This window comes from Podarcis filfolensis (assembly GCF_964270895.1).
Source record: "Podarcis filfolensis genome assembly, chromosome: 7".
Classification (NCBI taxonomy): Eukaryota; Metazoa; Chordata; class Lepidosauria; order Squamata; family Lacertidae; genus Podarcis; species Podarcis filfolensis.
Genome location: NC_139603.1, coordinates 41,696,358 through 41,709,064, shown reverse-complemented (window position 1 = coordinate 41,709,064; position 12,707 = coordinate 41,696,358).

The window sequence follows — 12,707 nt, the reverse complement described above, 5'->3', positions numbered from 1 at the left end:
TTTTGGATCATTAAAGGTCATATCCCATATGTTTGTGTGAAGCTGGTATATTGGTACCACCTCTGTTGTCTGCTTGGATAAAACTTGTCTGAGTGGCTGGTAGGATTTCAGTTCTCTTTCTGTCTGCCACCCCCTGCCTTTATTCCCCATTGATTACTTAAGTTATGTAGTCTTGAGAGGGCCAAGTTAAGATGGCTGAATACTGCTGAGGCCCACCAGTCACTAAATGGTGGTGCAGTGAAATAGTGAGCACAAAATGGTAGCGGGTGGAAGCAGAGTTTGGCATAATCAGCTGGCAATGACTGAAATTATTTTCCCCTGTCATCTAATCCATCTTTGGAAATCGTTAAATTCTTGGCAAAACACTTTCCTTGTGTCAAGGAGTGCCATAGTTTTTCTTCATAGGCTGCAGGGATTTGTTCTGGACATACTGTGATAATCTCCCAATTTTAATCAGAATTTGAGCCTGATTCTTATTTTTCTCCATCTACTTTATATGAAGTGAAAATGGAGTAAGGTACTGTGAATATTGTCCCTGGAAGAAAAGGACATGGGGGAAGGGGATATCTTGGCCTAGCAACTATACTCTAATAACTTCATTGTGTTTATGGTTTCATGGTTTATAACAGGAGGCACAATTGAGGAAATTTGGGGGTATTTGCAGTCAAAAGACCAGGCCTTGAGTCTTTAGGAGCTACTTTTTCCCCCAAGCAAAATTTAGAAGGAAAGGGAAAATCTTTCCATGCATGTTCTGCACATTTTGCAATATTTTGCATTTCTTCCTTGATGCTCTTGGAAATTATTTCAAAATGTGGCTTTTTTCCAGGCAGAAATTGAAAGTTAGAGCCCCAAACGCTTATGCCAGCTGGGTACAAAATGTGATTTGGGGGCTATCCTTTAAATGTTTCTTCCAAAATACTTGAGAATATTTTGGAAAGAACCTTTAACCCAAGGTCTGGGGGTTATTGTCTATGAATATAAATAAATAAATAAATAAATAAATAAATAAATGCAGAGATACTGTTATCCTCAAAAGCTTGCCATGACATATCCAATCACAGAGACCTTACCTCATGGCCTATATATCAAAAGTGTCACGCTTTCAAGCAGCAGAGCCCTTTTATGTATGACTTCTGAATCATTCCAGACAAAGCAAAAGAACATAAACATGAGATTTCTATAGCACTATTCAGGCCTATAGATGAAATAAGCATTAAATAGCACTCTTACATTTTGACACCCAATATGATATACGCATTTATTTCTTCCTAAAGAAAGAAGTCTCTAACAGGTATTGGCTGATTACTAATGAGCATTCACGGTTATGCTGCTTTTCAGTTAAAAGGCACTCAAAGTGAACAACTTATTAAAATGCAATAAAAGCAATAGTAAGGCTAATATGAACAATCAAATTAAATAAATGAACAATATGAATACAACCAAAAGCAGAACAAAAACAACTGCCATGTTGTTGTTGCCATGACTTATCAGCAAAGGGAGGGAGATACTGTTTTACTACCACCAGCTGTTTGGACCTCCATTCTTCTCCTCTTGCTTGGCTTTTGTGGGTGATGTTACTGCCAAGCCAACCTCCATTGCGTGTAAAGAAGGAGGGTGCCTTGATGGGCTTCAGTATGTCCTGCCATGAACCTTATTTAGAACAGAGTTGGGTCAATGCTACCATCGTCATAGAAGAGCATGTGGCGTTGTTAACATCTAGACTGGTAATGACTACTTCCATGTTAAGATTTATTTATTTTTTAATGCTGATAACTTAAGTCCCATTCACAAATTCCTCACCATGTATTCTTCTGGCCCCACCCCAAACACTGCTGTGCCTGTAAGTTCTTTGCCCTCCTTGCCTCAGCATCTTTGATGATGGGTCTCAAGGGCAGCCTGCACATGTTCAGCTGAATATGTATAGACTCCTCTTTCAGAGGAGAAGCAGAGGTCAGGAGGGAGGAGCCTGTGGGTGTGGACATAACCCCCCCTCCACATGTTTTGAGAAGGGAGTCTAGAGTGGTACTCTGTCACACAAGATTCTTTTGCTGTATTATTACCTCACATATGACTTCACAATGGCTATGTTCTACACCCACTGGAGGAGGCACTCAGCATTCTTTGGTTACTTATTAAACTGGTGGGGGGGTTGTTGGGGGGGGGGGAGCTGCGCTCTTAGATCCTCTCCCCCCCCCCCATTTTAAATTTGGAAACCTTCTGCAAACCTTGGTATTTCCTGAGCAAGTTGATACTTCCCTCTTCTTTCTCAGTGCCCCCATTTGGGTTACGTAGCTGTTGCCACTCAGCACCTGAGTTTGGTACTAGAGGGGGTGGTTTAATCATTAGAACAAGCGAGAGGATCGTCTCACACATTTGTAACATACCCTTTTGCCTATTGCGACAGTCTGTTTTCCTTGCCACACAGGAGAAACTAAAAATTAGGGAATCATGGTGTTATGTACTGAGTTGAATAGGATCCAAAATGCAGCAGTCTGATTGGTCCTAGAACAATAGGATCCAAAATGCAGCAGTCTGATTGGTCCTAGAACAATAGGATTCAGAATGCAGCAGTCTGATTGGTCCTAGAACAATGCAGCAGTATGATTGGTCCGCAGGAGCCACCCAATCCAGCTCCAGATGGAAGTGAATCCACAACCTGATTGGCCTACAGGAGAATTCTGGAATTAGCCAATCACGTGCAGCCCATTGTGTAAATAATGTATATAAAGCAGATACTGTGGGGGAACTTTCATCCCTCCTCACCACTATGAGCTGAATAAAGAGCATGAAATCCACTCTCGACTCTGAGTATATTTCACATGGTTTGATTTCAGTTTGTAACTGCCGAAGTAGACTCGTGAGAACGAAAAGGAGCTCTTCCCCTGGCCCTCAATGATTCTTCCAACTTCTGTATTCAAATTAATTGAAGAATACATGTAAAGCCATGTACTGCCACAGGAGCATAGCCATTAGCCTGCAAGATAGGCCCGTAACATGCTTTGCTGAGCACTCAGGGAGAAATGGCAGATATATATATGGTCAATGAAGAATATCATTGCATTGCTATTTCCCTCCATGTTTCTATAGAATTTCCCAGCAGCCTTCCAAAAAACAAACAAAGGAAAATAAGCTAATTTAGTTCACTCTGAACTAGGGACCTGGGATATTGTATAGGCCAGGGGTGGCTCTTTTGGTGCTCTCCAGATGTTTTTTAACTACAGTTCCCATCATCCCTGACCATTAGACATTCTGTCTGGGAGTGATGGGAGTTGTAGTGCAACAACATCTGGAGGGCAGCCCATTGGCAGAGGAGAGGCAAAGGGTTTCAGGAAAAAAAGTGCTGTCTTGGTCCACTCTTGTGCTCCTGTTCAATTTCTTTGTCTTTTAAAAATCCTAGATGTGGATTACAGTTTGTCTGGATGCCATTTTTAACCCCTTGACAGAGTGAGCAAGCGTGTGAGGAATGACAATATAGTATGCTTGGATTATCTGAAGGCTTTGTGCTGATGAAAATCAATCATCCCTGGCTTAGGAGAATGAAATAATCATTTGGCAGCACATCAGCCGTTTGTGATGACATCCAGTGTGTACAAGATGTGAAATCAAAGTCTAGGGATAAATGGTCCATTTCGACTGTGGGGAAGGTTAAATAGTGAGCTCCCAAAGGACTTTCACATTTTTTTAAAAAGTGAAAAAAGTCTTTAGTGTAGTGCCAAGATTTGCACACATGAATTATTCAATCCAATCAATTCCTCTTCCTATTGTGAAGTGTTACAAAAGAATCTTGCAAAATTAGGTGAACAGATAATGGGGGGGGGGGGAATCATACTTATATATGCCAAATAATATAAGTGCAGTTGATACTGAGCAGCAGACACAGTTAGTTGCTTTTAATTTTCTTTTTAAAAAATCAATCCCATTCACTGCTATAGTAGAGTGCTGAGAGTTTTTAGGAGAGCCCTATTCTCACAGAGCTACAGTTGCCAGAATTGTTTAATAATTAGTCCCTCTTCCCAGAATTGGAGTTGGAATAAACTGGAAATGGAATAAAATGCCATGATAATACAGCCACATTTTTGCATTTTTCCATACTTCCGCATCAGTTTACACTGAAACCAGGAATAATAATAATAATAATAATAATAATAATAATAATAATAATAATTTATTTATTCCCTGCCCATCTGGCTGGGCTTCCCCAGCCACTCTGGGCGGCTTCCAACAAAATATTAAAATACAGTAATCCATCAAACATTAAAAGCTTCCCTAAACAAGGCTGCCTTCAGATGTCTTCTAAAAGTCTGGTAGTTGTTGTTCTCTTTGACATCTGGTGGGAGGGTTTCCACAGGGCAGGTGCCACCACCAAGAAGGCCCTCTGCCTGGTTCCCTGTAACTTGGCTTCTCGCAGTGAGGGAACTGCCAGAAGGCCCTTAGCGTTGGACCTCAGTGTCAGGCTAAACGATGGGGGTGGAGACGCTCCTTCAGGTATACTGGACCGAGGCCATTTAGGGCTTTAAAGGTTAGCACCAACACGTTGAATTGTGCTTTGAAACGTACTGGGAGCCAATGTAGGTCTTTCAAGACTGGTGTTATATGGTCTTGGCAGCTGCTCCCAGTCACCAGTCTAGCTGCCTCATTCTGGATTAGTTGTAGTTTCTGGGCCACTTTCAAAGGTAGCCCCACATAGAGTGAATTCCAGCAGTCCAAGAGAGAGATAACTAGAGCATGCACCACTCTGGCGAGACAGTCTGCAGGCAGGTAGGGTCTCAGCCTGCGTACCAGATGGAGCTGGTAAACAGCTGCCCTGGACACAAAATTGACCTGTGCCTCCATGGACAGCTGCAAGTCCAAAATGACTCCCATGCTGCGCACCTGGTCCTTCAGGGGCACAGTTACCCCATTCAGGACCAGGGAGTCCTCCACACCTGTTCACCTCCTGTCCCCCCAAAACAGTACTTCTGTCTTGTCAGGATTCAACCTCAATCTGTTAGCCGCCATCCATGCTCCAACTGCCTCCAGACACTCACACAGGACTTCACCACCATCACTGGTTCTGATTTGAAAGAGAGGTAGAGCTGGGTATCATCCGCATATTGATGAACACCCAGCCCAAACCCCCTGATGATCTCTCCCAGCGACTGCATATAGATGTTGAAAAGCATGGGGGAGAGGGCAGAACCCTGAGGCACCCCACAAGTGAGAGCCCAGGGGTATGAACACTCATCCCTCACCACCACTTTCTGAACACGGCCCAGGAGGAAGGAGCAGAACCAGTGTATTACAGTGCCCCCAGCTCCCAGCCCCCTAGACGGTCCAGAAGGATGTTATGGTCGATGGTGTCAAAGGCCGCTGAGAGATCCAGCAGAACTAGGAAACAGCTCTCACCTTTGTCCCTAGCCCGCCGGAGATCATCGACCAGTGTGACCAAGGCAGATTCAGTCCCATGATGAGGCCTAAATCCCGATTGGAAGGGATCCAAATAGAAGAAAAATGCTTTTCATTTTCCCTGTATTAATGTGACTTCCATTAGCAATGGATCACTCTGAGAGCTGGTGTTAAACTGCAGAAGGTGATAAGACAAAATTAGCTTGACATCCTTTGGGAGAAAAATGATTCCTTCAACTTAGGTTCTTATTAAGCTTATTCTTCTCTATTTGGCAGAAATGAAAAAGAATGCCTAATTTTCATCTCATTCTTTGACAGAAGGTTTATTATTCTGTTCTAATAGAGAATGTGTTCTCTGAAGTGCAAATGACTTAATACTTTTCCTATTGATGAGAAACGTCTGGATACTTTTGCATATGAGCTGTGTGGCACTATTATACTGAAATCAAGATTTTATTGTATCATTTTTCTAGGTTTGCTATCACATACTCAAGTTTGTCAGCCAATCTGGTTTTTCTTTTTTTCTTCTTAGTTCTCCAGAAAATTTGAGTATTTGATGACACAGCATACACATTAAAATGATTTCACTTGCCACTTTGAGATGTGAATTGAGACCAAGTTCTCTGCTGGTATAATACATACTAAGGGACAATTATTTAATCTTATAGCAAACTGCTGTTCAATTCTATTTTTTTTAAGCACTCTATAAAGTGCTGTAATTCATGTACTTAGCTTAAAGAGTTCAAATAGCACTGCAGACTTGACTGGTATTGCTGCTGTGCTTATCATGAACTGTTTTCATAAGTGTTCAGGACACGAGGGCCTTTGTTTAAACTGATTGTTGAAGATTACCCTGCAGAATCGAACTGCAGGTCAACCTTTTATTATTACTGTTCTATATTTACGACCTAGAAGTGAAATCTGCAGTATCTCCTCTAATTTATTTTAAGAACTTCACTCTGCTTCTCTGCAAGAAGCAAGGTTTATGCTGCAATCCTATGTCCATTTAATTGGGACTTTGGAGTAGAGACTTCTAGGCAGGGCTTTCTTTCAGCCGGAACTTGCTGGAACTCAGTTCCGGCACCTTTCAGGTGGGTGCCATTGCCATTCTAAGAGAATGAGGGAGATGTTAACAGTGAGTTCCGGCACCTCTTTTTCTAAAATTGCACCTATGCATAAAGGAAGGAATTTCAGCAAGTGTAGTTCCCATGTCACCAACTGAAATTCTGCTCCTCTACACAACAGGGACATATTGCAGAATCCTATGCACACCCATCTGTGAGTATGTCCCCTTGAACCCATATGGGGCTTACTTCTATTTATAGGATTGTGCAGTTACACATTAAAATTGTGTGTGCATGTGCATTCATCAACCTTTGTTACTGACTCAAAAATGACAAATATATGCACTGTTATTATTCTGTACCTAGATATTATTCTTGAACACACACACACACAGAGCAGGTGGTGAAACTGTGAGTCCCCAGTTGTTGTTGGGCTACAGTTTATATCATCCCTGATCTTTTGTTATGTTGACTGGAGCTGATGGGAGTTTAAGCCTGACAACATCTGGAGAGCAGCAAGTTCCCTACTCTGATTAGAAATACACCAAAATAGAACTATGTTAAAACACAGTTGTAACAAATGGTGCCAGCAATATATATATATATATATATATATATATATATATATATATATATACAGACAGCAGCATGAAGCTAAAGGTTAGCAACAATAGTTTTGAAACAGTATAGGGCAGTCCAATGCAAAAGAGGACAGAGCTCATGAACTTTTAATAATTGTGTATAAAAGGGACCCTGAGCAGTATTGGGAGTGCATTGGTCAAGGAGGGAGTTTGCACTATGTGGGAAGCCGCCACTAGTTCCTTCCTAGTACAAATAGCAGCTTCAGAGGTAGGTTAGGATGGCAATTTGTTGGTACCATGGCAAATGGAAAGGGCTAAACTTTTCTTCCTCACCCTCTGTTGTCCTGATGCTGTGCGCACGGTTATTTTATTCTTTCTTAAATCCCCCCCCCAATAAAGTTCATTTATTTTAGTTTTAAAATTATATTGCCATCAGAGGTGGAAGCACACTCAGCATTGTGGGATCAGAGCCCTGCAGTAGTTAATAACAAACCCCGGTGATCTGCAGCTGGTCTCTTATTAAGCGTTATACATAGAATGGACTGTGGCAGAAATATAAGCCACAGGCTTCAGTGAACTTGCAGAGAGAAGGTGGAAATTGAGACAAAAATGATTCATACTGGCAGGAGCTATTTACCAGCATTTCTGATTCCAAGCTAATAATAAATTACTTAGGCAGACTATCCAAAACCTCTGCTTTAGGTCTGGTGGCTCATGGAAGAGCTATGTACTACTGCAACATAGAGATGGGAGGTGTAAGACTACTAGGACGCAGAATGCGAGTCTGCCACAATGATCATTTTTAAAGCTGTACATATAAACTGTACACATATCTGGGCAAGGCAAAAAGCTCCTAGGTGCTCCCTTTATTGCTATATGGTTTTTGAAAGGTCTTGTGTGTTGTAATTTAGAAAAATGGAAAAAAAATGCACCAGCTGCTTGGTAGCTGGTGCTGATGAGAGTCCCACCAGGACCCTCAACCACTCAGTTTGTGATAGATTTCTAGACCCTCATTGACCTATAATTTATGGTCAAATAATGTTGAATGGAATGTCCACCAAATGAGCAATTACATAATGACTTTTTGAATCTTCCTGCCTCATACATACAGAAAATTGAACTGAAATCTTGCATAATGCCCCCTTACAACAACATTTGGCAGACTGCCAACCAAAGCTGCATACAGTGGCTTATATACCAAACTGTTGGCATTTTAGGATGAGATTCAATCACATATCAGTAAATTCAGGTTGTGCAATTATAGCTGATTGGGAGGTCTTACACCACAAACTTCACTTCCCAAAAAGTTAGTCCTTTTTACAATAAGGAAACTGATGGGGAGATATACAGGAAAATGTGGGATAACACTTGCTTCGACACAACCTCTTCTAATGAATGTGCAATAAACAATGGAACTGGAAGCAAACTTTGTAAACATCCTGGATAGAAGGCTGCCTGGGTTCATGTATAAGTCATTCTTAGGAAGAGTGAGAAAGAAATGTTATCAGTCAATAGGCATGCCATATGCCAGGAAAATTCCTGACACATCCCAGTTTTCGGGTGTAAAAATGGCATTGGGGGAATTTTGCCAAATTGGCAAAATGTCACGGAAAACCTGGATGTATGGCAGCGTGATGGAAAAAGCAGCAGAAACAGCTCAAAAAGCTTAAAATCACTACTCAACAATTTGGTGGCTCTTCCTCAAAAATGCTCAACCTGCAGTGTCAGGAATTTTACTTTTTGAAATATGGCAACTCAATATCAGTCAATCAACAATCCATCCGTCAGTCAGATAATATAAGAGGCAGATGTGAAGGGACCCCATTCCATCCCTACATGTGTCAGAGCACTGCCAGGTCTAAACTGCAACAGGATGGGTTGTTCCCTCATGGCAGGCCTTGAACCCTTACATTAGATCTTAAGTGGCAATTCAAAATGCCTTTTAAGGTGTCTCATATAGTATCATAGAACTGTGCAGTTGGAAAGGACACAATGTTCATCTAGTCCAAACCTGCTGCAGTGCAGAAATCTCAACTAAAGCATCCATGACAGATGGCCATCCAACCTCTGCTGAAAAACCTCCAATATGTAGGAACAATATTTGAATGGATTATTTAAAAAAAGAAAGGTGCCAAAGATTTAGCAAAGTTAATCAAATGAGTCAGTCTGGTTTTTTTTTTTAAAAAACTATGCACACATAACCCAAGGATCTATATTTCCATCCATGAAAGTCAATGGCCCATTTCCAAATTATTTCTCTGAAGCTGATTTGGCCCTTCAGCATTACTCAGTTGCCTGTCTGCCTTTAATGGAAAAAATAGCCTCCTGCTGCTAGATCCAGAAGCTGATTTCCCTTAATCTGTCTGTTTTTGTGGGGTCGTGCTGACTGCATGGTAATAGCCAATCTTCAGCCTTCACATCTGGCTGTGGCTGGTGTAGAAAACTAATGACTCCGAGCAGTAAAACTTGTCTGAGTTTCAAAACAGGTTTGTCATGGGGAGCTGATGTTTGGAAAACAGGAGCTCCAATGCTACCTCCTGAGCACTGGAACTAATTGTGTGGTTCTTTGGTTCAGGGGCTTTATTCTTCTATGCTTTTGGATAGTAAAGGTGATTTCTTTGTTGTAAAAAAGGGTTCTTTTAAATGCCCTGTAGGAATCCTATTATTCACAGTCAGCCCTTGCCAGAGTTCACTCCTTGCCTGTTAGCTGAGCTCTACCCCTGAAATGTAGTGTGTGTTCAGGGTGGCAGTTTAAGATTCGTATATTGCTTTCAAAGGAGAAATGACTCCTGTGGAAGCACTTTTTACCAAAACGATGACACATTCCATGCTAGGAGTTGTTTGCCAATGATGCTTCTGCAGTGGTGACGTGTCCTGAGCTTAGTCAAAAGTAAAGTTGTCTAAATATATGCTAAGACACCCAAATACATGGCATTTGAAAATTAGATAATTACCCATGCTTTAGGCTATGAACCCATACAAAGCGGGTGGGGAAACTGAGGGAAAGGCAGAACATCACAGCACCTTCCTCAAACTATAAATGGAAATATTTGCCATAGCAAGTGGCTCTGGCCCTTCAAAGATTATAATCAGTCACAGCTGGGGTTACCAGTAGCCAGGGCTAGTGGGAGATGTCAGAGACAAGCTGAGTCACCTCTGATTTACTTTCATACATTTTTCACTGCCCAATCCTATATAATCTATGCTTAGAGGGCCTAGTGTGAACTCCTCAATTGTTGCTAAGTAACGGCAGAGTTTGTGCCCCCCCCCTTTTTGCACAGCAGCAACCAACAGCAAACAGAACAGGATAATGAACTGTTTCAATGATATTTCTTCATCAGCTGGCAGTAGTATAAAGGAATAAAAATGAAATACATTACATTAGATACAGTACAATAATTGAAAGGACATGCCTGCTTATTCACTACCAAATTATGATACATTAATTATTACATTACCAAGTTAATAGTCCCCAAAGGTACATAAAGTGATCGTGGATCAATTCTCACTCAAAAGTGTAGTAGGCTGATACTGTTAACAGAAACCTGGTAGTATCATAAAGGCTACCAGCAGGTGCAATGAATAAGGTAAAACCACAAGGAATTTTAAAGGTACAAATCCAGAATGTACAAACAGCAGCCATCTTCCCAAGAAGCTTAAACAAAATGAAGTCTATCTACAGGTAATATAATTGTACAATATACAGAGAATACAAACAACAGCCATCTTACCAGAAAAAATATTGAACAATTTTTAAAGAAAGCAGTTATAATCTAGTTCGGTATTCAAATGCCCAGGGTGCAGTGATTTAAACAAGTAAATTAATCTGGTTTCTTGTTGGTGCAATAATTTGATATAGTTTCTCTTCCTCCCAGGTGTTCCCAGACTCACCCATAGGACTGTGTAGAGCAGATCTGTGTCCGAGTGATGATGTTTTACAAAGTGTTCAACAAAAGGAGCCTCCATAATTCGATTCCTAATATGGGATCGATGCTCCCCTATACAGTGGTACCTCTGGATGTGAATGGGATCCGTTCCAGAGCCCCGTTCGCATCCTGAGTAGAACGTAACACGTGACTGCGCATGTGCGGGTCGTGTCTCACCGCTTCCGTGCATGCACGCGACACCATATTGAGCGTTTGCGCATGCGCGATCTGCGAAACCCGGAAGTAACGTGCTCTGTTACTTCTGGGTTGCCATGGAGCATAACCTGAAAACGCTCAACCTGAAACACATTTACTCCTATGTATGATTGTACTGACACTGACAGCCCATGTGGTGGATCCAATGTAAAATAAATTACAAAGACATCTTATTATGTACACCACATCTTTGGTCTGACATTACTAAAATTACAGATGGTGAATCTGAAGTTAGAATGAGCATCATAGATCTCTTTCATCTGTAACACGAAAGGGCAGGAAACACATCTGTTTACAGCACCACCCAGCTCCAGTTCATTCTCAACCAAACTTTGATATAGATATGAACTGTGGAAAGGATCACACTTCAAAACGACCTTGACAGATTAGAGAACTGGGCCAAAACAAACAAGATGAATTTTAACAGGGAGAAATGTAAAGTATTGCACTTGGGCAAAAAAAATGAGAGGCACAAATACAAGATGGGTGACACCTGGCTTGAGAGCAGTACATGTGAAAAGGATCTAGGAGTCTTGGTTGACCACAAACTTGACATGAGCCAACAGTGTGACGCGGCAGCTAAAAAAGCCAATGCAATTCTGGGCTGCATCAATAGGAGTATAGCATCTAGATCAAGGGAAGTAATAGTGCCACTGTATTCTGCTCTGGTCAGACCTCACCTGGAGTACTGTGTCCAGTTCTGGGCACCACAGTTCAAGAAGGACACTGACAAACTGGAACGTGTCCAGAGGAGGGCAACCAAAATGGTCAAAGGCCTGGAAACAATGCCTTATGAGGAACGGCTAAGGGAGCTAGGCATGTTTAGCCTGGAGAAGAGGAGGTTAAGGGGTGATATGATAGCCATGTTCAAATATATAAAAGGATGTCACATAGAGGAGGGAGAAAGGTTGTTTTCTGCTGCTCCAGAGAAGCGGACACGGAGCAATGGTTCCAAACTACAAGAAAGAAGATTCCACCTAAACATTAGGAAGAACTTCCTGACAGTAAGAGCTGTTCAACAGTGGAATTTGCTGCCAAGGAGTGTGGTGGAGTCTCCTTCTTTGGAGGTCTTTAAGCAGAGGCTTGACAACCATATGACAGGAGTGCTCTGATGGTGTTTCCTGCTTGGCAGGGGGTTGGGCTCGATGGCCCTTGTGGTCTCTTCCAACTCTATGATTCTATGATTCTATGAAAGGCTTTCTGCCTCAACTTCAGTGTTTCTTTGTGGTTACACACCATCCTAAGCATTTCTGTTGATGGAATATTTATTTGACTTCTATTAGTTTGTGACTTCTTGCACGTATTATATGGCTTTTGTTTATGAATTAAGAAGCAATTGATAGTGTTTCATAAATATTGCAATTGATAGTGTTTCATAAATATTGCCAATACAGTGGTACCTTGAGTTACAAACACCTTGGGTTACAAACACTTTGGGTTACAGACTTTGCTAACCCGGAAGTAGTACCTCGGGTTAAGAACTTTGCCCCAGGATGAGAACAGAAATTGTGCACTGGTGGTGCAGCAGCAACGGG